The 24,716-nt window shown below is 41.2% G+C and overlaps 1 long non-coding RNA gene across 1 annotated transcript; it reads right to left on the reverse strand.

The window, feature by feature from the left end:
* Positions 1-14,578: 14,578 nt before the first annotated feature.
* On the reverse strand, positions 14,579-15,824 carry LOC134479670 (uncharacterized). The gene is made up of 2 exons (XR_010053259.1): positions 15,375-15,824; positions 14,579-14,846 (listed from the first exon to the last, which is right to left on the reverse strand). It is a non-coding gene; the product is annotated as an uncharacterized LOC134479670 (long non-coding RNA).
* Positions 15,825-24,716: the final 8,892 nt, after the last annotated feature.

The raw sequence follows: 24,716 nt of genomic DNA on the forward strand, positions 1-24,716 counted from the left end.
TACCTGGCTTCTGGCCAAGGACAGGACTCAGAACTGATGGCTTTGAGGACATGCCCTCCCTCAACTGCCTAGCCAGTCTCTGTCACCTGTTGTCATCAATTAATGTACTTAGGTTGGGTTTAAAGCTCATGGTTCTCATGTAATACCATCCAAACTGCCATGGTCCATAAAAGGCACCGGCAGGCTTGGGTGATAGCTCAGTCAATAAAGTTCTTAGTTCAAGAGCATGAAGACCTGAGTCTGGATCCCTTCCTAGTCTTTACACAAAAAGATACATCTTGTGGCATATACCTGCAGTAACAGAGTTGAAAAGGCAGAGACAAGAAGACCTCTGAGGCTTGCTGGCTAGCCAGCTTAGCCAATCAGGAAGGTCTAGGTCCAGTGAGAGACACTGTCTCTTAAAATACAGTAGATGAGCTAGAGAGATGCTCAGTGGTTAAGAATACTGACTGTTCTTCCAGGTGCTTGGGTTTGATTCCCAGTACCCCTTTTAATGGCTATAACTGCCTGTCACTCTGGTTCCTAGGGAATCTGTTGCCCTCTTCTGGCCTCTGAAGGAACTGCATGCACACGACACACAGCTGTAACTAACACGCAGGCATAACACCTATTCAATCAATCAATCAATCAATCAATCAATCGATTGATCTATGTAAAAAATATTAAATAGGGTGGAGAAGTAATTGGAGAATGACACTTAGCACGAGCTTCTGGCTTCGACATACATGTGCACATACAAACAAACATATACACATGCTCCACACAAGCAGTACTGAATAAAATCTGGAGTTTCTTCATAGACAATCTGCCCTAATAGAGAATGTTATAAGAAATGCTGGAAAACGACTGACATCTCCTCCCTTCTTTTTCGTTTATATACCATGCTTCAGAATCGGCTGACGTTTGTTAACTATGCACCATATATTTTATTATTTAACTAAAGCGGTCAGAGAAATCTGGGATTAAGAAAAACTTCCGTGTGCCTGCCAATCTGCCATCTGGCCTCAGCTTACACGCAAGTGAGTAGTGAACGCCTGATTCCCTGCCTACGCGCGACCATCTTGTTTTACTTTCTTGTTCTTCGAACCCCCATTGTCTCATTATATAACATGAACATGGTGCTGGGCATGGCTGTGCACGTGTCTTTAATCCCAGCACTTGGGAGGCAGAGGCAGGTGGATCTCTGTGAGTTCGAGGCCAGCTTTGTCTACATAGTGAGTTTCAGGACAGCCAGAGATATGTCCAGACCCTGCCTCAGCACAACAACAACAAAGACAAAACCACAAATTTGGGTGTAGACAACTATAGTGATTTTCTGAACGTATCAGGTTTTTTAGAGGGTTCACTTTCCTGCTCAGTTTCTCTGAGTAGTTGCAGTAATTTCTGAAGCGTGTAGTCTGTGATGGTTCACACATCCTCACGAGAACAATTCAAAACTCACTTCTCTCCAGCAAGCTCTTTCTGTCCCTTTCTTGGCTGTCTTATTAGCAACCAACTCCTAACACTGACATGCTTCATAACAGTTAAATTATGATAATAAGCCGATTACTCCTCGGAGCCAACGAGGGGTTTATGAGACCATCTAAGATGAAAACGATGCTTTTCAAGCATTTATGCCTGTTGAAACCAGTTGAAACCCATTTGTTTTGACTTCTGCCTTGAGTCCTACAGCTCCTAGATCTTTTGTCCCTGTGCGTCCTAAGGAGATTCTTTTCCGATGATTTCCAGAAGCAGTTACCAATCCTGACTGATTTGACAACACTGGGTCTATTAATGTAGGTGAGAACAATGGTTCATTTATTAACAGTAAAGCGTTTTCCTTAATCTGTCTTTCAGTGGGGTGGGGAGCGTGAAATGAAGAGATGGGAATTTTCAGAGGTATCTGCTTTAGACCTACTTCCCTGCTGCTGACAGGTACTTGGCCATCACCCTCTTTAATCTCCAGAGATCTTTCCTTTACTTGAAACCTACATTAGAGGTTCTCAAAATGTCCCCAGAACAAGCAACTTGATTGTCACTGAGAGAACTTGAGGAAAGATACAAATGCACCGGCTACACTGAATCAGATACTCCCCAGGAGGAGTAGCTTTGTCTTGAACACTACACATCTGGAATCTTAATGGAGAAGACATAGAATTAATCTATATTTTTGGTTATCACACGATTTATTTGTGGTACCTTCTGGTATCATGAAAGCTGGTCCTCCGGGTATTGCGGTAAAAAAATAAAAAGGGGTTTCTTTTATCCCGTGCTAGACAGCACCACAGGGCCACATGGCATCTGTGGGATATTTTCATCTCAGTCAGCAAAGCATCTCACCTGCTAAACTCCATCCCATCTCACACTGTCGATGGCTACTCTCCGAGCCCAGCATCTATCTCTCTATCCAGTTCCCAAGGCAGGTCGCTGCCATGCCAGTTTTATACAGAGCCTTGAAACATAATTCGAATGCCTTATACTCCATTTAAGCCGAAGAGCTTAATGGCTCTAGGGCATTCACAAAGTTGTGCAAACAACATACAATTAATTTTAGAGAATTTTGGGTCCCTGTCCGTGGTTTCTTTACATCGTATAGAAATATATTTTCCCCTTTCCTCCAAACTCTTTTCTGCTTTTCCCTGAAAGTTTAGGCAACCCTGATATACCATCTGCGTCTCTATAGACTTGCCTAAACTGGCAGTTCGTATGAATTAAATCATATAATATTTAGTACTTTGCGACCTTTTTCCCTACCTTGGATGATGTCATCCGTCCTGGACCACACACCGGCAGTCCCCTTCTTTCCACCGAAGCCAGCACACTTGTCCTGTGATCACATCCTCTCCTCATGCATGGGAAGCTATTATTCTTGTCATTTGGTTGAGGTGATAAAATTCTCCAACTAAATAAAGCACGGCCAGAGAGAAGAGGTTTATTTTGGCCCTCAGTTCCCAGCTACACTTTGTTAGGGGGAAAGTCCTAGTAGCAGAAGCTTGGGGGAGGTGGTAACATTGTCATGGAGCAGAGACTGGTGGCTCACTTTCTCCATTCTATATGATCTCGTATGTCCTGACCCAAGGAGTGGTCCACCCATAATTAAATGGGCTCTCCACAGATGCCATGTATATATTTATTAAACATGCATATATGTAACAATAATTTTTAAAAGGCCATGAAAGTGTGAATGTGTAGAGAAACATGGGAGGCATTGGAGAGAGGAGAGGGAAAGGCAGAAATGATTACGTTTGAATTGTACAACTAAAAATAAGATTTTAAAAAGAGGGGTTTCCCATATCAATCAAGGATCCCCAATTGATCCCAGGTTAATCAGAATTCTCAATGTCTAGAGGTTCATGTCCCAGGTGATTCTATATTCTGTCAAGGAGGAGACACGTGGAAACCTGCTTTTTCTCTGGTTGCCAATCCACAGTTTTTCAGAATAATTATTCCTAGATCCCGATCTCCATCGTATTGGTTCGGAATCTCCGAGGATTTGGAGAGGAAACTGATAATTCTACTGATTCTACTGAACTCCTTAGGGTTTTGACCATCAGGTGTCAACATTCCAGAGATTACCTCAAGGGACTATTCTATGTGTAAGCAGAAAGATCTTTGTGTCACAGATTTCAAACCTGAGAATTCTTTATATATGGTGACTGAATAGAGTACATTGCTTTATATCAGATAGCCAGATAGGAAACATATTTCTTTAAGAGCATACAGATTAACGGGGTGTAGATCTTCCCAATAAAAACATCTTCCATAACCACACTGACTTTTTTTTTTTTTTTTTTTTTTTTTTTTGGGTACTGGCAATAGGTTTTCACATACTGTGTATTCTGAGTGGAAGATTTGATTTAGGAGCCTTCTTTGATGGTGCAATTTTATGGTTTATCTGTTTGGTCGGCGAGACTCCAGCTGTGCTAGAGGCCTCCAGAATCTAAAAAGCATCTAGTTGGGCAGCGGCTTAAAAAAATATGTGATGTTCAAGAGACTTGGAGCGATTTATTGGATATGTTTAGTGGATTAGGAAATGAGAATTTTTGTCTTGACTACTCTGGTTTATCTTGGATTTTAGCCAGGTTTCTGTCTGTCTCTGTCTCAATCTCTGTCTGTCTGTCTCTCTTCTCACTTGGTGAGGCAGAGTCAATAGCAGGAAGAATATTGATACTTTGGTAATTGTTTACATCCTGGTGGCCATTATTAGGGGCAACCACTGAAATAGAAGCACAGACACCCAAGTTGGGAGAGGAATATCTCATTTAGTGCTCGTGACTAGGGGGCAGAATATGTTAAATGAGAGAACATGGGGTTCTGTGGGTCTTTGAAGATCCTCAAGGAGCTAGTAAAACACCAGTGGTATAGCAAGAGATGGAGATCAGCCAAGAGTGCTGTAAACCCACTCTACAAAAAACAAACAAACAAACAAAACAAAAAAAAAAAACAGGCAGGCAGCAACTTGACACAACTGGTGAAGGGCACCAGACTTGAAGAGGTAAGTGTGACTCCCGGACAGGCAGACAGCAGAGATGGCTGTCAGACACTCCAGTGGTTGTCAGGGGCTGTTCTGAGCATTCGAACAGCAAAGTTGCCCCCCCTTTTTGGTTATTGTTAGTTTTTGTTTCTTGTTTTGTTTTCCTAGTCAGGTTTTCTCTGTGTAGTCCTGTCTATCCTGAAACTTACCCTGTAGACCAGGCTGGCCTCGAACTCAAGAGATTCTTCTGCTTCTGCCCCCCAAGCGTTGGGATTAAAGACGTGCACCACCTTTGCAAAGTCACCCTTTACTTCTCTGTTTTCAGGCCTGGGGTCCACTCTGTGGTATTGAGCTGCTAATATGCAGTCCCACCGGAGACTGTTAATTTAAAACTGCTGAAATGCCAGGAATTTGTATGGGGGTGGGATGGGGCGTCTTTAGTTAAGCACGTGTCCCATCAATCAGGCAGTCCTGTCATGAGGGGAAAGGCTGGTTAGGTTCTTTTCTGACAGAAAACAAAACAAAACAAAACAAAGACCTGTGAGAAAAGCTGCCCTGTGTTGGTTATGTTTGCTTGCAGAGAGGCAATGCCATAGTTTTGTTTTGTTGTTTTTAAAGGAACTTTTTCAGGCCTTTCAGGAGGCTTGCACTTCACAAACATACCTGTATCAGTAATGTGATGGTCATAGAGCAGAGATTTCTGCTTTCTGCAGGGGGTCTACAGTTCTCCTGACATTCTGATAGTTAGGGGAGGGGCTTAATCGTGATGATGGACAAGTGCGCACATTTGCAAACTCTCCCTCGGCTCCTCCTCCTCCTCCTCCTCCTCCTCCTCCTCCTCCTCCTCCTCCTCCTCCTCCTCCTCCTCCTCCTCCTCCTCCTCCTCCTCTTCTTCTTCTTCTTCTTCTTCTTCTTCTTCTTCTTCTTCTTCTTCTTCTTCTTCTTCTTTTCTTTAGGGAGAGAAGTTTATCTTTTCCTGCCTCTAAAAGTCTCCATGAATCAAAGTGTGTGGAAATCAATGTGCTATGGATGAAGTTTTCCGAACTTCAAAGGCTAGGTGCCCTTGAGCACAGAAGGAACCGCCTGCCACCCAAATGGTCCCAAACATTCCCTCCCCCACCTGGTCTCCCCTAAGGAGGCAGATCCCGGGCTGTTCAGGGTGTTCTGAGGGCATTTGAGAGCTAAAACAGATGTCTGAACACAAGTGTTTCTTCCCATTCAGAGGAAGAAGAAGGGAACAGCGTGGGTTGTTCAACTTGTGTGTTTGGAGATGGAAGGCTATTGGAAGCTCTGCCAAACCCCTTTTCCCCTCAGGCTCCCATTTACCCTGGGATGGACCGATCAACCTTTAAACCTGGTTCTGCAAACCAAGCTTTGACATCAACGCCTCATCCTGTTGGACACCTGCTTTTCTGTTTTTAACTATAATTCTTTTGAGTTTTTTGAATATTCGAGATACTGAGAAATCAGAATCAATGAGTATTAGGAAAAAGGAGGGTAGCATTGCATATATAATATAGTATATATGCTATATTCATATATAATACATATTCTATATTTATATAATATGTTTACAATATATTTGATTATACGTAATATAATATACAAATATTTATATAATATAACATAATCAACATGCATATACAACAGAAAGTATACCTATCCTACAGATAAGCAGACTCATGTGTCTACATATACATGTAATATTTATTATATATTAATTAGACAGCTATGTGCATTATATATATTATATATAAATGTGCATGGGTATGTTCTACAGCCTTTTGTATCTTCTTGTACTTCCTCTTTCTCCTCCTCCTGTTTTTCCCGCAGAGTTGCTTAGATTAAAAGGGAATTCCCAGACTTCTTTCTGACAGGATGAGGAGACCAGACAAGTGAGCTCTGGCGATTCTCATGATCGCAGAGCTGAGACACGAGACCTCCAGGAAGCTTCCTCGCTGGCGACACTGCAGACTCTTGTCTCAGGCACTTCCGCAAGGGTGGGCTTACTGCCCACGAGATGGAGGAAGCCAGCTTTGGCTCGGCCTGCGTTCATGAACATCTTCTCCTGCATACCTACGGGACTTTTCTACCTCCAGCTGCATTTACTAAATGCACAGTGTGGTCTTCTTTCAAACCCAGGAAGGGGTCGAGGTCGTTAGGCTCCATTTTGTACCTAGCTCACTTTCACGCTGTAGGAAGCGGCTCCCTTTGTATTTGAAGATAGACTTTTACGGTTCATAGAGAGGCTGGAGGGAGACCAGGAAAAAACATCCTTTGTTCAGTAAAAAGGGTGCCAGAGAAGTTACCTATAGGTGAGGAAATAGAAGTGACTTTTAGGTTACATTTAGGTAGTGTGTGCGCACGTGTGTGTGTGTGTGTGTGTGTGTGTGTGTGTGCGTGTGCGTGTGTGTGCATGTGTGTGTGCGTGTGCATGTGCGTATGCGTGTGCACACGTGTGTGTGTGTGTGTGTGTGTGTGTGTGTGTATTATGAAATGCTAAATGCATAACAGCTAAGCATTGCCTGACTCCCAATGTAGAGTCACTGTGTGGGAGAGACAGTGACCTGTGAAAACTTAAGTACAGTCCACTTTTGGAATTTCCATTAAGTGGCTTTTTTCCTCCCCGTGTCACTAAATGGGAAGGATGTGGGTAATTTTCTCTTTTGCTTTCCCTACAGCTGTTTACATCCTTACGGAGAGCTGGCTTGTCATCCCTGGTGATGGAAGGGCCGGGAAAGGGCCATTAACTGTGTAAGTCGAACACCACAGATGTTCCCTGATTGTGTGCTGATTTTTTTCAGACGTAAATCTCAATATTCTGGAAGGCTCAGTAGGAAGTTCTGGGAAATACTTACGGAATGAAACAAGTTTTAAACAATGGCCAATGCAAACAAATGTACAATGTAAACAAACCCAGTCTCCTGTGCACTTCCTTTTCAGCCCTAAATGCATCTTTTCCTCTTGGGGGGTCTTACTGGTTCCCTGTCTACAGTGTCCTTGGCAGAGTTACTCTTCACTCCCTCTAGCCTTCCCTCAAATACCTAGCCTTCCCGTTACTCCTCTGAGATATACGCTTCTTTCACCAATTGCTTGAAGAACAGGCATACAACTTGGAAGCCGGTCTTAGAGCAAGAACAGACAAAGAGCTCCACAGTTCACTGGACAGCCCTGTCCTAAGCCAGGGATGGGTTCTCCTCAGTTTTTCATGTCTGTCAGATATTCCACTCATGTCTTCCATTATTAGATCTGTTCTATGTATTATTACTACGTTACATTTCTTCACAGGACAAATGGAAGTCATTAGAGATTCCCCGCTGTGTATATCAAACACAACAACCTGCCCACACTTGCTCTCAAGCACCCCTTTCCAATCCTCAGAGTAAGAAGGTAGTTCTCAAATGCTGTTCCTACGGCTCTCATCAGAACTATCTGCATTATGGACTCTGAAACCTAGGGTGTGAGGAGGTTCTGGGAATCTGGCCTTGACTGAGCATACGTTTTGATTTTCATGCTCACTAGTATTAAAGGACTAACACCTTAACTCAATGACCATGCTTTCTCTAGTCATTCCCTTCTCTACAAGAGCCAGAGGTAGGAGTCCATATCAGTCAGCATCAAGACCCCCTAGAGCTATGACACAGGACTAAAGTACTCAGTCTATAGTTCCATTTCCTTACTTGTAAAGCAAAGATAATAAGACTACATATATTCCAAAGGCTTACAAGAAAAATTATATATAAAATGTTTGTAAGCATATGCATATGATCTCTAACCAACACATGTGGGGGCTATCATTCATACTAAATCCTATTATCAATACAAATTTATCTGTACATATGTGGAAGACCGTTCAAATTAAGATTCTATTTTTATGAATCCTCTATAGGCATTTATCTCTTCAATTATATAATCATAAGCAAGTCCCATTTTCTTTTTGTCATTTTCTTCAAAATATGATCCCCCGCCAAGGCCCTTAGTATAAGATACGAGTCAATTTCTTTTTCAGTTCCAAAAAACATATGTACAAATAACATTATTCAGACTGAGCACATTATATTTAGGAATATGTACAAATATACACATATGTATGCAAAAATAATTATTGAAGAAGAGGTCATGAATTTTAAAGAGAGCACAGAGATTTATATGGGAGGGTTTGGAAGGAAGAAAACAAAGAAAGAAATGTTGTGATCTTTTAATCTCAAAAATAAAAGAAAAACAAGAGGCAATGCTTTTCTCAATGCCACCTCAGATAAAGTCTCGATACACAGCCATCCTCTGCAAAATTCTTCATTCTGACCAATTGTCTCTTTTGTACAGAGAGCAGAGCAAATGCCTTTGGCTTTGCCTTCAAATCCTGAGCCATATTTATCAGCAGTGGGACATCATACTTACTTAGACTATCACGTGATTAAAGCCTAGCACCTCTACTATACTACAAGCCTCCCAAAGGCCAAGTTATGCTGCTTTTTATTCATAATGTTTGCTCTCTGTGTGCTGTAGTGTGTGTGCTTGCTAGTGTAGGCACGTGCATACGTGATGCTGCGCACATGTGCCCTTGCGTGTACATGTATATGGAGACCAGAGATTGATGGTCTCTGTCTTTCTTTGACCATTTCAACAAACATTAATGTATTTATTTAGAAACAGGCTCTTAGAAAACTCATCAGGGCTGGTGAGGTAGCTCAGTAGATAAAGGTGTACAGTAGAAGTCTCTCCCTCCTCCCCCCAACACACGCTGTAAAATGCAAATGTGAACTTCAGTGTGCACGTGCACACACATACACGGACACAAATAAATAAAAGCTTAGAAAATCAGCTAGGCTAGTTGGCCAATAAGCTTCCGGGATCTGCCTGCTTCCAATTCTCTGATATGTGAGTTAACCCACATGTGCTGCTATGCCATGGTTGGCTTCTTGTGTGAATTCTGGAGATCTCAATTCAGACCCCCATGTTTGGATGGCAGGCACGTTACCAACTGAGCCATGACTCCACCCTACAAATGTTCAACATTTAGCACCGATTAGCACATAAGTCCTTGGGGCTTCTTTGTTCACGAGTGAGTTGATGTTGAATGTGACTCTCTGTAGACCCTAAGGCGAGAGCCGTCTTCGGGCTTCTGGTAACACTTCAGTATTTTCAGAAGAGTCTAGGTCTACAGTGAAAGAGATAGAGGGAACAGTCCTCTTCCTGTTGGTAAAATGCTGTTCCACCACAGGAGGTAGAATGTCTACCATGGGGAGAAAGCCTAAGGATGAAGGGAACCATGTGCAGAGAACCTCAATGCAATACTTGGGATAAGGCAAGTTTCTGATAAATGTTAACTATAATGTAGATCATGGCCTCCCTCTCATTAAAGTGTTTCTGGACCTCTCAATGCATCCTTTTCACAGGACTACCTACTTAACTTCTGTATATGTAAAATAACTAAGGGACTCTATTTTAGCGTTTCCATGTCATCGCTACTTATGCAGAAACAGAAAGGTTCCCACTACATGCATTTCTGTACACTCTTATCAGAGTTAGCTTTTGAGGTCTTTACTCTGTGGTGTGATTCACCCCTGTTCCACTTCTCCATCAGTTTTTCCCCCCTGCTTTCCCCAGACTATAAACTTTTGTTCACATACATTTTCAATTACTCGAGCCTTTCCAGAACTGTCTGGTAACTTCCGTGTTTCCCCTGTCATTTTCTTTGGCCAGAGTGCAATATGTCTTTTCTTCTCTGACTTTGTCAGAATGACAAAGGTCTTAAGTCCAAATTCCATTAGCTCTTTCCTACACTCATCTCAGACCACGTGTGTGCTCTTAAAGCTTCAAGAAGCTTCCTTTGCAGGACCTATATTGGAGGCCTGTTGTAAAAAAATAATGAGAATGAGGACATGAGTGGGCAACTTACAGCTTGTGAAGCAAGTGCTGGGCACACTTCTTTTCAACTCTAGAATATTTGTGTTGTAGGGTTTTTCTCTTCTTCTTCTTCTTCTTCTTCTTCTTCTTCTTCTTCTTCTTCTTCTTCTTCTTCTTCTTCTTCCTCTTCCTCTTCCTCTTCCTCCTCCTCCCCTTCCTCTTCCCCTTCCCCTTCCTCCTCCTCCCCTTCCCCTTCCTCCTCCTCCCCTTCCCCTTCCTCCTCCTCCTCTTCCCCTTCCTCCTCCTCCTCCTCCTCCTCCTCTCCTCCTCCTCTTCCTCCTCCTCCTCTTCCTCCTCCTCCTCCTCCTCCTCCTCTATACCCCATCCTCTCCTTCAACCACTAGGTCAAGTTGACTCTTAAAAAAAACAAAATCTTTCCTCTTACCATGTAGCCTTGTCCTCCTTGCATAGGAATTCTCTGTACCCAAGGCTATCCAGAGTTACCCTGGGCAGTTTCAGTGTGGGAAGAGGACTCCATTTTGCGTAATCATTTTATGACTTTCGTTGTTGACACTAAGGAACATCCTACCTCCCTTTTCCTTGGTAGCTCATTAAGATCATCACTCTTCATCACTTCTCTTCAATCCTCTGATCAAGTCTCCTGAAACAGTTTCACCATTATAATTGGAGAAACACATTGCAGAGGAAAATTCATTTTTTTTTTTTTGGTTCTTTTTTTTCAGAGCTGGGGACCGAACCCAGGGTCTTGCGCTTCCTAGGCAAGCGCCCTACCACTGAGCTAATTCCCCAACCCCAGGAAAATTCATTCTTGCTAGGTCCCCTGTGAAGAATGGGTATAGTCAAATGGCCAGTCTTCTAATGAAGCTTTGTTAACCTGTGCCCAAGGTGAAGTTTATTTATTCATTCGTTTTTCATGATGCTTTCCTGATTTTTTTTTTTAAAGGACAAAAGGTTTGCAGTCTGAGCAGCTGGACTGCTTCCGCCTCCTTTTCTGTCCTTGGAGACGCTTGGCCCATTAAAGGGAGCCCACGGATTTCATTTCAACAGATGCATCTCAAATTCATTCAGGATCTAAGTGATAGGGTGACTCATTGTGCTGCTAATACAATCACAGCCTTTGTTGTGCAAGAATCATATCCCGGTTCCTTATAAGCAAAGAGATTTATCACTATACTCTGTGGTAAAGACAGAGTAAAAGGGAAATGTAAGTGTGGTAATGTCAGAGAAAACCAGACTGTTCCTATTTGGAAAAAAAAAGCACGATTTGTCATTTGACTCGTACCACAGGTGAGTGCATACAGAATACAGATTCATTGGTTTATAACATTAGAGAAATCCGTCATGGGCTGCTTTGGGTAGCTTGCTACTGAGAAAGAACAATGGAAAAATAACTCCTATTTACTTTCACATTTTGTACAAACTCTACCTCTATGTTAGCAAAAGGTTTTGGCGAGCATCCTTTTTAAATTTTAGTTGTGGTTGGTTTTGAACAAAAACGAGTATAAACTGAAATTCACCAAAGAAAATATTGCATTTGGCTGTTTAATATTTAAACTCTAAAAACACCTCCCCCACTGCTGTATTTTTTCAACAACTTCTTCTAGCTCACAGCTTCTATAGACTTTTCCAAATATTTTTGATGATTTATTTGTGTGTGTGTGTGTGTTTGTGTGTGTGTGTGTGACTTGTGAGCAGGCACCCAGAGCAGTATAGAACTCCTGTTGTCTGCAAAGACAGTACGCACTCTTAAGCATTGAACCATTTTTTTTTTTCCAGTCCCTCTATAGGATTTTAAATTAGTGAACAGGCTGGAGTGAGAAGTTGTATCTTCCTCCTTAGGTTCCTTCCTTGGGGCTCAGAAGTCCTTTAAATAGTTATAAAAAGAAAGATAACTACCTCTCTGGTACTTAACAACAAGAGGAGTGTTGTTATAGTAACCAGGATTTTTCTAAGAGGCTTTGAATCCCAACTCAAGATACTTACTGGTTGGAGTTTGAAATTAATTAATTAATTATTTATTTATAGACAGAGTTTCTCTGTATGGCCCTGGCTGTCCTGGAACTCATTCTGTAGACTAGGTTGTTCTTGAGCTCAGAAATCCATCTGACTCTGCCTCCTGAGTGCTGGCATTAAAGGGAGAAGATTATTTTATAATATTTATTTATTTTTAAGTGCGTGCGTGCGTGCGTGTGTGTGTGTGTGTGTGTGTGTGTGACAAGTCAGTTCTTTCTACTGAATAAAACTGTATTCTTTGGAAATAGAAGACATGGGTCAGATTTCAATTCCTGAGGTTTTTGTTGTGTAAATGAGCATGCTTTCATCATTGGGAAGCAAAGAGAAATTCAAAAGTGGCACTCAGCCAACTTTTTATTAGAAAATCCAGCTCAAGGGGCTGGGGATTTAGCTCAGTGGTAGAGCGCTTGCCTAGGAAGCGCAAGGCCCTGGGTTCAGTCCCCAGCTCCGAAAAAAAGAACCAAAAAAAAAAAAAAAAGAAAAAAAAGAAAATCCAGCTCAAGACTTCAGTCATAGATATTGCTGCCCATGGTTGGTATGAATCTTCCTGCTTCAATCAACATAATCTAGACACACACACACACACACACACACACACACACACACACACAGAGAGAGAGAGAGAGAGAGAGAGAGAGAGAGAGACAGAGAGAGAGAGAGAGAGAGAGAGAGAGAGAGAGAGAAATACATGTGCACACCCACACATAGACACAATGGAATCTTATTCAGCCTTAAATAGAGTAATCTCATTTCTTTACCTTTTTAAAGGAGTTAAAAAGGACATTTAGGAAAGTGAAAGAAGCTAGGCAGAGAAAGAGTTAAGTATGCATGATTTCCCTAGGTACAGAATCTAAAAAGAAAAAGTCAACTGCAGGGAGATAGATAATAAAATAGAGGTACTGTAGATGTGTCGGAGAGAGTGAGAAAATAGAAAAATGTTCACAAATATTCAAAGCTGTAGATGCATAGTGTGAAAAAGTCTAGATACCAAATGTTGGTAACTTACTGTGAAAATAATTATATGAGCTAATAGATACATTAACATGCTTCATTGTGATTGCCGTTTACTGTCTCTGGACAACCCACATCACGTTATAGAGCTCAAGCGTACATGATAAAAACTGTTAAAGAAAGGAATATAGAGTCTGCCTAGAAAAAGGAAAAGGTTAAGTATAGAGCAAACTTTACAGAGCTCTGCTTGTAACAGCAATTTTCTCACTGACTGTTTCTGTCTTTCTATTCTGATAAAGCGTGCTATAATTTCACATTAAATCTGAATTCCGCTTGTGTTCTGTCCCCAGTGTCTTCTCTGTTGGGTTGAGATTCGTTTTGAACATTTTCTGAGAAGCCTTCTCTCCTTGCTAGGTTGGTCAATTCAAACGCACTTTAGCTTATCTTAACTGTTAGGGGACAATGACTTGCCATCTCAGATGAATTTCTAATCGACGATAAATAATTCTACCCAGAATGGTATTAACCGAGGGAGTCTCATCTCTTCACGCCTTGCAGGCAAACCAGCATGTGTATATTCCCAGTGACAGCTACTTCGAAATTCTTTTGGAAGTTCTTGAAACATAAGCCATAAATTAATAACATCATCTTTCAGAGAAGTTACTCCTTTGTTTCGTTAGATAAGTAATTTGCGCACCCATAGCCGTGACTGGGACAAGTCAGATCGTAGTAAACATCGCCTCTTCTTCTCAATCTGTCCGACTGGCTCTTAGCTGGGCTTGTGTCTTCTGCAACAGAAATCAGCGAATCTGATCGTGTAATGCTTGCTATGTGCATTTAAAATGAATTTTTTAGTTAAAAACAGCCTCGTTCACTTGTTAATATCAATAGTCCATGGTTGCTTGTGCACTGAGACCCTTGAACAGTTGGAACAGAAAGTACTAGATGGCCCATGAAGACCATGGCATCTACGATTTGACCTTCTACAAGGGATTTACCACTTCTGTTGTAAACTCAGATGTGTTAGTTGGAGGTCTCTTAAATAGTGATTCTCAAACTTCCTAATGTTGTGACCCTTTATTATAATTCCTCATGTCATGGTTACCCTAAATCATAAGTCTTTTTGTTGCTATCTCATAACTATAATTTTGCTACTGTTATGAATCATAATGTAAACATCTGATATACAGCGTGGGCTTAGGCAACCACTACAGGAAAGGCTTTCAACCCAAAGGGGTTGCGACTCACAGGTTGAGATCCTCCCCGCTAAAGACTCAGCACTGATAGAATGAGCATACTTAAGAGAGGATTTATTAATTGGCTTTCATAATATGGCCTGGGTGGTCCAACAGTGACTGCCTTCACACTGGGAGAAGCTGAGAATCCGTTATCTGCTTAGTCCCTGGGACAGAATGACTCAGCAGTCCCAGCCTGATCCTGAAGGTCTAGAGGATCCTCGAGCCGTTGTCCTTCAGGCAATTGACCAGTGGAAGGCTGGAGAAGCTGGGTCCTGATGTCAGTGAAGAACGGCAGCATCAGCAACAGAGGGAGAAGCAAGATGCTGAAAGGCAGATGAACTTGCCAGCACAACACGGAAGTTAAGCAGGCAAAAGCCGCAAAAGCTTGGGCTACAGAGATGGCTCTGTGTTTAGGACCAAGCACTGGTCTCCCTGAGGACTCAAGTTCAAGTCTTGGCACCCATGCCAGGCTTCTCATAAAAGCCTGTGCTTTCAGCTCTAAGGACTCTGACTCCTCTGGCCTCTGTGGGCAATCACAAGCACATACCTGCACACCAACGAGCACACACATATGAATAACACACACACACACACACACACACAAACAATACACACACTAATAATATATATGCACACACACTCACATACAAATGATACACATATGTACAAATAATAAAAATAAATTTTTTTTTCGGAGCTGGGGACCGAACCCAGGGCCTTGTGCTTGCTAGGCAAGCGCTCTACCAATGAGCTAAATCCCCAACCCCCAAAAATAAAATTTTTAAGAAGCAAACGCTTTTCTTTCTCAGACTTGCTTTTGTCTGAACTGCCACAGGAAAAGTGCAACCCACCTTGAATTTGTGTCTTTCCCCTTCGATTTAGCTGATCAAGAAAACCCCTCACAGATGTGCCCAACGGCTAGTCTCTTAGCTGATCCCCAGATCCAGTCAAGTAGATGTGATTAATCGTTGCCCTAGGTTATATGTTTGTCCCTATTTGGATAGAACCCGGGATAGAGGAGGCCTGCCATACTTTCTATCAAGTTCAAAGGCTCCGGTATTACTATGAGTGATTAGCAAATCTTAATCTAATATGACGTAACATTTTGTTCTTCTGCTTCTTTAACATTTTCTTGCCCTAAACATAGAAGAAGGATTTCCCTGTTTAAAAAAAGGGGGGTGGGGTGGGGTGGGGCTGCTAGCACCGTCAGGCATTCACTGAAATGAAGTAGAAATGCAAAATTATTACTGAGATAATGGAGTTCTATGCAGCAAACCAGGGTGTTCTTGTGACATCAGGCCACCTCTGAGTGTTTGTCATGCGTGGAAGGCCATTTCCTGCTCCTGGAACAAAGAACTCTCTCTGTCCTTCTCTGATTCAAAAATCTCATTTAATCTGAGACTAGCATAGCTCACCCCGATCCCTTTAACAGTATATTGGAAATTCAAGTGAAAAATTTTATACCAACTGATCTAATCAGTTAGAGTAGTGCTGTTAAAATGCTGACCTTTTGCAGCTTCATTGAAAAAGTATTTGTCTAGAAGAAGCTGCAGCCTCTGGCCTTGGGGTAACTTACACAACAGAGCTCTACCCAGTAAAAACTGCATGCCTGATTCTGTGGACAATTGAACCCCAAACCCTCCCTCGAGTGAACTTGGGAATATGGGAACCGGTACTTGGTCAGAGTGGGGCCAAGACCACCCACTCATTTCACATAGCCCATTAAACAGTTGGTTATACGATGCTTCTATGACTCCTTCTGTTGACCTCGCTCTGAACAGCCAAGTGTCGGATTACTAATTATCCCTCAAGCTCTGCTATGTAAATGTCATTGATTTTCCACCTCCACTTTTGGAAGCCACTCCGCACAGAGCGAGCCACTGTAATACTCTCTGGAGCTAACTGATGCTCTTAACACCGTGGGATAATACTCCACCAACCGCAAACATGACCACCAAATTTATTTAATTAAACACTAACAGCCAAGGAAATAAAGATGAAGAAGAAGAAAATGGAAGTTTACCCTGCACTTGTTGTGGAAGTTTGCTCTGTGTTCTTGTGCTTCAGTCTCATTACTGATTGACACTGTGCATGTTTTTTTTTTTTTTTTTTTTTTTTTTTTTTTTTTTTTTTTTTTTTTTTGTGCCGTATGGAAATAACAAGCCACCATCTGGGGGTTTCATCGTCTTACTTTGAAGCCAGGGTGTCTCTGAGGATTATAATTTGTCTACTTGGCAAGGAAATACTGCTTTAGCTCCAGTGATTAGAAAACACAGGGAACGATTTCTCTCTCACTAGGCCCAAGTGACTAGCTCATGTAGACATCAGAATTCTCAAGAAAACCTTTTGTTGGTATTCTGTCTAAGCTCCACCCCCACAGCTACTAGGGAACAGCCAGGTAAGCTCCGCCCCACAGTTGCCTAGCAACAGCCAGCTGTGCCTGACTTTAAAAGGGGCTGCTTGCCCCCTCCTCTTTCTCTTTGTTTTTCTCTTTTGTGTTTCTCGATGTTCTTCCCCTTTTCCCTGCCCCTTCTCTCTAGCCTCCCTCCCACTTCCCTCCGTGTGCCCATGGCCGACCTCCTTTCCTCTCCTCTCCTCTTCTCTCATTAAACCTCTCCACGTGGAACCATGCTGGCTTGGTATGTTCTGTCTGGGCACCGGCCAAGATTTAAACCCTAACACCTTCCACACTGCAACTCGCAATTTACTTTCCGTTGTTAGAATGTATTTGCTAGGATCTACATAGTAAGAGTTTTCGAACCTCTAAATTTTATATGATCCATGGAATTCAGCTTATAAAATGCTAAAATGATGATCATACTTGAATCCTAGAAATTTAACATAAGCAGGGTAGGTAGGTCAGGCAGAACAGGCATTTGTAGTGGGAAAAAAATTAAGAGATAGATCACATTTATTTTGATTTAAGCATGTGAGTTTTCCCTGTAGTAAGTTATTTAGAGCCACAGACATTAGAAAACTCTATGAACTTCTTAAATATTCCTGAATTCTAAGGATTCTGCTTTAAAATAAGAGCCCATGTTTACTTTATTCATCTACAAATCAACTCTAAATCAAGGCAAGGCTCTGCGTGTTTATAGTTTCACTGTGTTTCAAAATAAAACATTTCCTTGTGCTGGCCCCAGTTGTCTTTCAAATGGCTGACCCGTATTTACTTAAACCAAGGAGCAAGCAGAAAACACACTAGATTTTATGGTTATGAATGACAAGGCCCCTTCACTTGCTTCTCTAAATATTTATTGTATACCTTCCACACACCCACTCCAAAGCCTATTCTCAAAACTAAAGTTATGAGCAGCAATAGATTTGGTCACACCCTCCTGAAGTGATAGCCCCTTCCAAGAAATGATTTGTTGTGTTAAATTACAGCAGATATAAATCCACACATAAAATAACAGATAGAATAACTGGAAAGATAATTACATGGTCATATACTCCATTCTACCATATGGCTACAGTTTTTCCATTACATTAAAGGCTAACATGATCACCTTCCCTACTGACTTCCTTTGGTTTGTAACCATGACCTTTTATTAGTTTTTACTTGAAGGCCTTCCTGTGATGACTCAAGTTATTCTCCCTCTCATGTGTTTTTCCAACCTTATCTTTCATTATTCTGACTCTCCTGCTCAAAGTTCTCATCAAACCAAGGAACTTCTATTCACGGAGATGCCTTACCCTTTCCCATATATCTGTGCTCATCAAGCTCCATTGACAGAGAGCTCCCTCACCTAACGTCTTCATTTGCTGAATCCCATTGGTGTTCCAAGAGCGAGCTTCAATAGCTTAGAACTCAAAGTACAAAGCTTTGCTGTCTAAACTCGTTTATTCTTGGAATGACTGTAACATGTCTTAATTCTCTTTTGATTGTGAGCAATAACACAAAGATAAAACACTCATTCATATTTAACTTCATTTTTGCTATAGAATTCTACTAGAGACTCTGCTAAGCACAGCAGCGATAATATGTTACATCTATTACACTGATATTCTATAAGGAAAGGCACACATATTTCTAAAAAAAAAAAAAAACCAAAACTTCCTTATGTTAGGTGCTATGCAAGAGTCTTAGAGAAGGGGCTGGAGAGATGGCTCAGTAGTTAAGAGCACTGGCTTGTGTTCCAGAGGTCCTGAGTTCAATTCCCAGCAACAACATGGTCGCTTACAACCATCTAAATGGGATCTTGTTTCCTCTTCTGGTTGTATGTAAAGGCAGATTGTATGTATACATATAAGTAAGTAAGTAAATAAATAAATAACAAGCTGAACCTGACCCTGAACAACCCTATAATCACTTTAAATACAAACAAAAGAAAACAACAACAACAACAACAACAAAAACCCTCCCAGCATATTTATATGGGCTGGAGAAATGGCTCTGTGGTTAAGAGCACTGACTGCTCTTCCTGAGTTCAATTCTCAGCAACCACATAGTGGCTCACAACCAACTGTAATGGGATCTGATAACCTCTTCTGGTGTGTCTGAAGACAGTAACTCTGTACTCATACATAAAATAAATAAATAAATAAAAAGTCTTAGAGAAATACACATACTTATGGGACTCAAACATGGATTTCATAAGCCTGCTATTTGCCAGAAATGAAACAAATTCTCAAATAATCTTCACAGCCAGCATAGTTAACCCTATGTGTGATTTAAAAACTTCATGAACCGGAAGGAAACAGACCGGATAAACAGTTCTCTGCACCCAAATCCCGTGGGAGGGAGAGCTAAACCTACAGAGAGGCAGACACGCCTGGGAAACCAGAAGACACTGCACTCTGCGCACATCCAGACGCCAGAGGAAAACAACAAACGCCATCTGGAACCCTGGTGCACGGAGGCTCCCGGAAAGAGCAGCACAGATCTCCTCGGTTGTTGCCGCCGCGGAGAGGACTTAGGCAGGACCCCACGAGCACACTTGAGCCTCGGAACCTCAGGTAGGACCAACTTTTCCCCTGCAAGTGACCTGCCTGGTGAACTCAAGACACAGGCCCACAGGAACAGCTGAGAGAGGAAAAACTACACGCCCGAAAGCAGAACACTCTGTCCCCATAACTGGCTGAAAGAAAACAGGAAAACAGGTCTACAGCACTCCTGACACACAGGCTTATAGGACAGTCTAGCCACTGTCAGAAATAGCAGAACAAAGTAACACTAGAGATAATCTGATGGCGGGAGGCAAGCGCAGGAACCCAAGCAACAGAAACCAAGACTACATGGCATCATCGGAGCCCAATTCTCCCACCAAAATAAACATGGAATATCCAAACACACCAGAAAAGCAAGATCTAGTTTCAAAATCATATTTGATCATGATGCTGGAGGACTTCAAGAAAGACGTGAAGAACTCCCTTAGAGAACAAGTAGAAGCCTACAGAGAGGAATCGCAAAAATGCCTGAAAGAATTCCAGGAAAACATAATCAAACAGTTGAAGGAATTAAAAATGGAAATAGAAGCAATCAAGAAAGAACACATGGAAACAACCCTGGATATAGAAAATCAAACGAAGAGACAAGGAGCTGTAGATAGAAACCTCACCAACAGAATACAAGAGATGGAAGAGAGAATCTCAGGAGCAGAAGATTCCCTAGAAATCATTGACTCAACTGTCAAAGATAATGTAAAGCGGAAAAAGCTACTGGTCCAAAACATACAGGAAATCCAGGACTCAATGAGAAGATCAAACCTAAGGATAATAGGTATAGAAGAGAGTGAAGACTCCCAGCTCAAAGAACCAGTAAATATCTTCAACAAAATCATAGAAGAAAACTTCCCTAACCTAAAAAAAGAGATACCCATAGGCATACAAGAAGCCTACAGAACTCCAAATAGATTGGACCAGAAAAGAAACACCTCCCGTCACATAATAGTCAAAACACCAAACGCACAAAATAAAAAAAGAATATTAAAAGCAGTAAGGGAAAAAGGTCAAGTAACATATAAAGGCAGACCTATCAGAATCACACCAGACTTTTCGCCAGAAACTATGAAGGCCAGAAGATCCTGGACAGAGGTCATACAGACCCTAAGAGAACACAAGTGCCAGCCCAGGTTACTGTATCCTGCAAAACTCTCAATTAACATAGATGGAGAAACCAAGATATTCCATGACAAAACCAAATTTACACAATATCTTTCTACAAATCCAGCACTACAAAGGATAATAAATGGTAAAGCCCAACATAAGGAGGCAAGCTATACCCTAGAAGAAGCAGGAAACTAATCATCTTGGCAACAAAACAAAGAGAAGAAAAGCACACAAACATAACCTCACATCCAAATATGAATATAATAGGAAGCAATAATCACTATTCCTTAATATCTCTCAACATCAATGGCCTCAACTCCCCAATAAAAAGACATAGATTAACAAACTGGATACGCAATGAGGACCCTGCATTCTGCTGCCTACAGGAAACACACCTCAGAGACAAAGACAGACACTACCTCAGAGTGAAAGGGTGGAAAACAACTTTCCAAGCAAATGGTCAGAAGAAGCAAGCTGGAGTAGCCATTCTAATATCAAATAAAACCAATTTTCAATTAAAAGTCATCAAAAAAGATAAGGAAGGACACTTCATATTCATCAAAGGAAAAATCCACCAAGATGAACTCTCAATCCTAAATATCTATGCCCCAAATACAAGGGCACCTACATACGTAAAAGAAACCTTACTAAAGCTCAAAACACACATTGCACCTCACACAATAATAGAAGGAGATTTCAACACCCCACTCTCATCAATGGACAGATCATGGAAACAGAAATTACACAGAGACGTAGACAGACTAAGAGAAGTCATGAGTCAAATGGACTTAACAGATATTTATAGAACATTCTATCCTAAAGCAAAAGGATATACCTTCTTCTCAGCTCCTCATGGTACTTTCTCCAAAATTGACCATATAGTTGGTCAAAAAACGGGCCTCAACAGGTACAGAAAGATAGAAATAATCCCATGCGTGCTATCGGACCACCACGGCCTAAAACTGGTCTTCAATAACAATAAGGGAAGAATGCCCACATATACGTGGAAATTGAACAATGCTCTACTCAATGATAACCTGGTCAAGGAAGAAATAAAGAAAGAAATTAAAAACTTTTTAGAATTTAATGAAAATGAAGGTACAACATACCAAAACTTATGGGACACAATGAAAGCTGTGCTAAGAGGAAAACTCATAGTGCTGTGTGCCTGCAGAAAGAAACAGGAAAGAGCATATGTCAGCAGCTTGACAGCACACCTAAAAGCTCTAGAGCAAAAAGAAGCAAATACACCCAGGAGGAGTAGAAGGCAGGAAATAATCAAACTCAGAGCTGAAATCAACCAAGTAGAAACCAAAAGGACCATAGAATCAACAGAACCAAAAGTTGGTTCTTTGAGAAAATCAACAAGATAGATAAACCCTTAGCCAGACTAACGAGAGGACCCAGAGAGTGTGTCCAAATTAACAAAACCAGAAATGAAAAGGGAGACATAACTACAGATTCAGAGGAAATTAAAAAAATCATCAGATCTTACTATAAAAGCCTATATTCAACAAAACTTGAAAATCTACAGGAAATGGACAATTTCCTAGACAAATATCAGGTACCGAAGTTAAATCAGGAACAGATAAACCAGTTAAACAACCCCATAACTCCTAAGGAAATAGAAGCAGTCATTAAAGGTCTCCCAACCAAAAAGAGCCCAGGTACAGATGGGTTTAGTGCAGAATTCTATCAAACCTTCATAGAAGACCTCATACCAATATTATCCAAACTATTCCACAAAATTGAAACAGATGGATCACTCCCGAATTCCTTCTATGAAGCCACAATTACTCTTATACCTAAACCACACAAACACCCAACAAAGAAAGAGAACTTCAGACCAATTTCCCTTATGAATATCGACGCAAAAATACTCAATAAAATTCTAGCAAACCGAATCCAAGAGCACATCAAAACAATCATCCACCATGATCAAGTAGGCTTCACCCCAGGGATGCAGGGATGGTTTAATATACGGAAAACCATCAACGTGATCCATTATATAAACAAACTGAAAGAACAAAACCACATGATCATTTCATTAGACGCTGAGAAAGCATTTGACAAAATTCAACACCCCTTCATGATAAAAGTCCTGGAAAGAATAGGAATTCAAGGCCCATACCTAAACATAGTAAAAGCCATATACAGCAAACCAGTTGCTAACATTAAACTAAATGGAGAGAAACTTGAAGCAATCCCACTAAAATCAGGGACTAGACAAGGCTGCCCACTCTCTCCCTACTTATTCAATATAGTTCTTGAAGTTCTAGCCAGAGCAATCAGACAACAAAAGGAGGTCAAGGGGATACAGATCGGAAAAGAAGAAGTCAAAATATCACTGTTTGCAGATGATATGATAGTTTATTTAAGTGATCCCAAAAGTTCCACCAGAGAACTACTAAAGCTGATAAACAACTTCAGCAAAGTGGCTGGGTATAAAATTAAGTCAAATAAATTAGTAGCCTTCCTCTACACAAAAGAGAAACAAGCCGAGAAAGAAATTAGGGAAACGACACCCTTCATAATAGACCCAAATAATATAAAGTACCTCGGTGTGACTTTAACCAAGCAAGTAAAAGATCTGTACAATAAGAACTTCAAGACACTGAGGAAAGAAATTGAAGAAGACCTCAGAAGATGGAAAGATCTCCCATGCTCATGGATTGGCAGGATTAATATAGTAAAAATGGCCATTTTACCAAAAGCAATCTACAGATTCAATGCAATCCCCATCAAAATACCAATCCAATTCTTCAAAGAGTTAGACAGAACAATTTGCAAATTCATCTGGAATAACAAAAAACCCAGGATAGCTAAAGCTATCCTCAACAATAAAAGGACTTCAGGGGGAATCACTATCCCTGAACTCAAGCAGTATTACAGAGCAATAGTGATAAAAACTGCATGGTATTGGTACAGAGACAGACAGATAGACCAATGGAATAGAATTGAAGACCCAGAAATGAACCCACACACCTATGGTCACTTGATTTTTGACAAAGGAGCCAAAACCATCCAATGGAAAAAAAGATAGCATTTTCAGCAAATGGTGCTGGTTCAACTGGAGGTCAACATGTAGAAGAATGCAGATTGATCCATGCTTATCACCCTGTACAAAGCTTTAGTCCAAGTGGATCAAGGACCTCCACATCAAACCATACACACTCAAACTAATAGAAGAAAAACTAGGGAAGCATCTGGAACACATGGGCACTGGAAAAAATTTCCTGAACAAAACACCAATGGCTTATGCTCTAAGATCAAGAATCGACAAATGGGATCTCATAAAACTGCAAAGCTTCTGTAAGGCAAAGGACACGGTGGTTAGGACAAATTGGCAACCAACAGATTGGGAAAAGATCTTTACCAATCCTACAACAGATAGAGGCCTTATATCCAAAATATACAAAGAACTCAAGAAGTTAGACCGCAGGGAGACAAATAACCCTATGAAAAAATGGGGTTCAGAGCTAAATAAAGAATTCACAGCTGAGGAATGCCAAATGGCTGAGAAACACCTAAAGAAATGTTCAACATCTTTAGTCATAAGGGAAATGCAAATCAAAACAACCCTGAGATTTCACCTCACACCAGTGAGAATGGCTAGGATCATAAACTCAGGTGACAGCAGATGCTGGCGAGGATGCGGAGAAAGAGGAACACTCCTCCATTTTTGGTGGGATTGCAGACTGGTACAACCATTCTGGAAATCAGTCTGGAGGTTCCTCAGAAAATTGGACATTGAACTGCCTGAGGATCTAGCTATACCTCTCTTGGGCATATACCGAAAAGATGCTCCAACATATAAAAAAGTCACGTGCTCCACTATGTTCATCGCAGCCTTATTTATAATAGCCAGAAGCTGGAAAGAACCCAGATGCCCTTCAACAGAGGAATGGATACAGAAAATGTGGTACATCTACACAATGGAATATTACTCAGCTATCAAAAAGAACGGCTTTATGAAATTCGTAGGCAAATGGTTGGAACTGGAAAATATCATCCTGAGTGAGCTAACCCAAACACAGAAAGACATACATGGTATGCACTCACTGATAAGTGGCTATTAGCCCAAATGCTTGAATTACCCTAGATGCCTAGAACAAATGAAACTCAAGACGGATGATCAAAAT

Source organism: Rattus norvegicus, chromosome 7 (assembly GCF_036323735.1).
Source record: "Rattus norvegicus strain BN/NHsdMcwi chromosome 7, GRCr8, whole genome shotgun sequence".
NCBI lineage: Eukaryota > Metazoa > Chordata > Mammalia > Rodentia > Muridae > Rattus > Rattus norvegicus.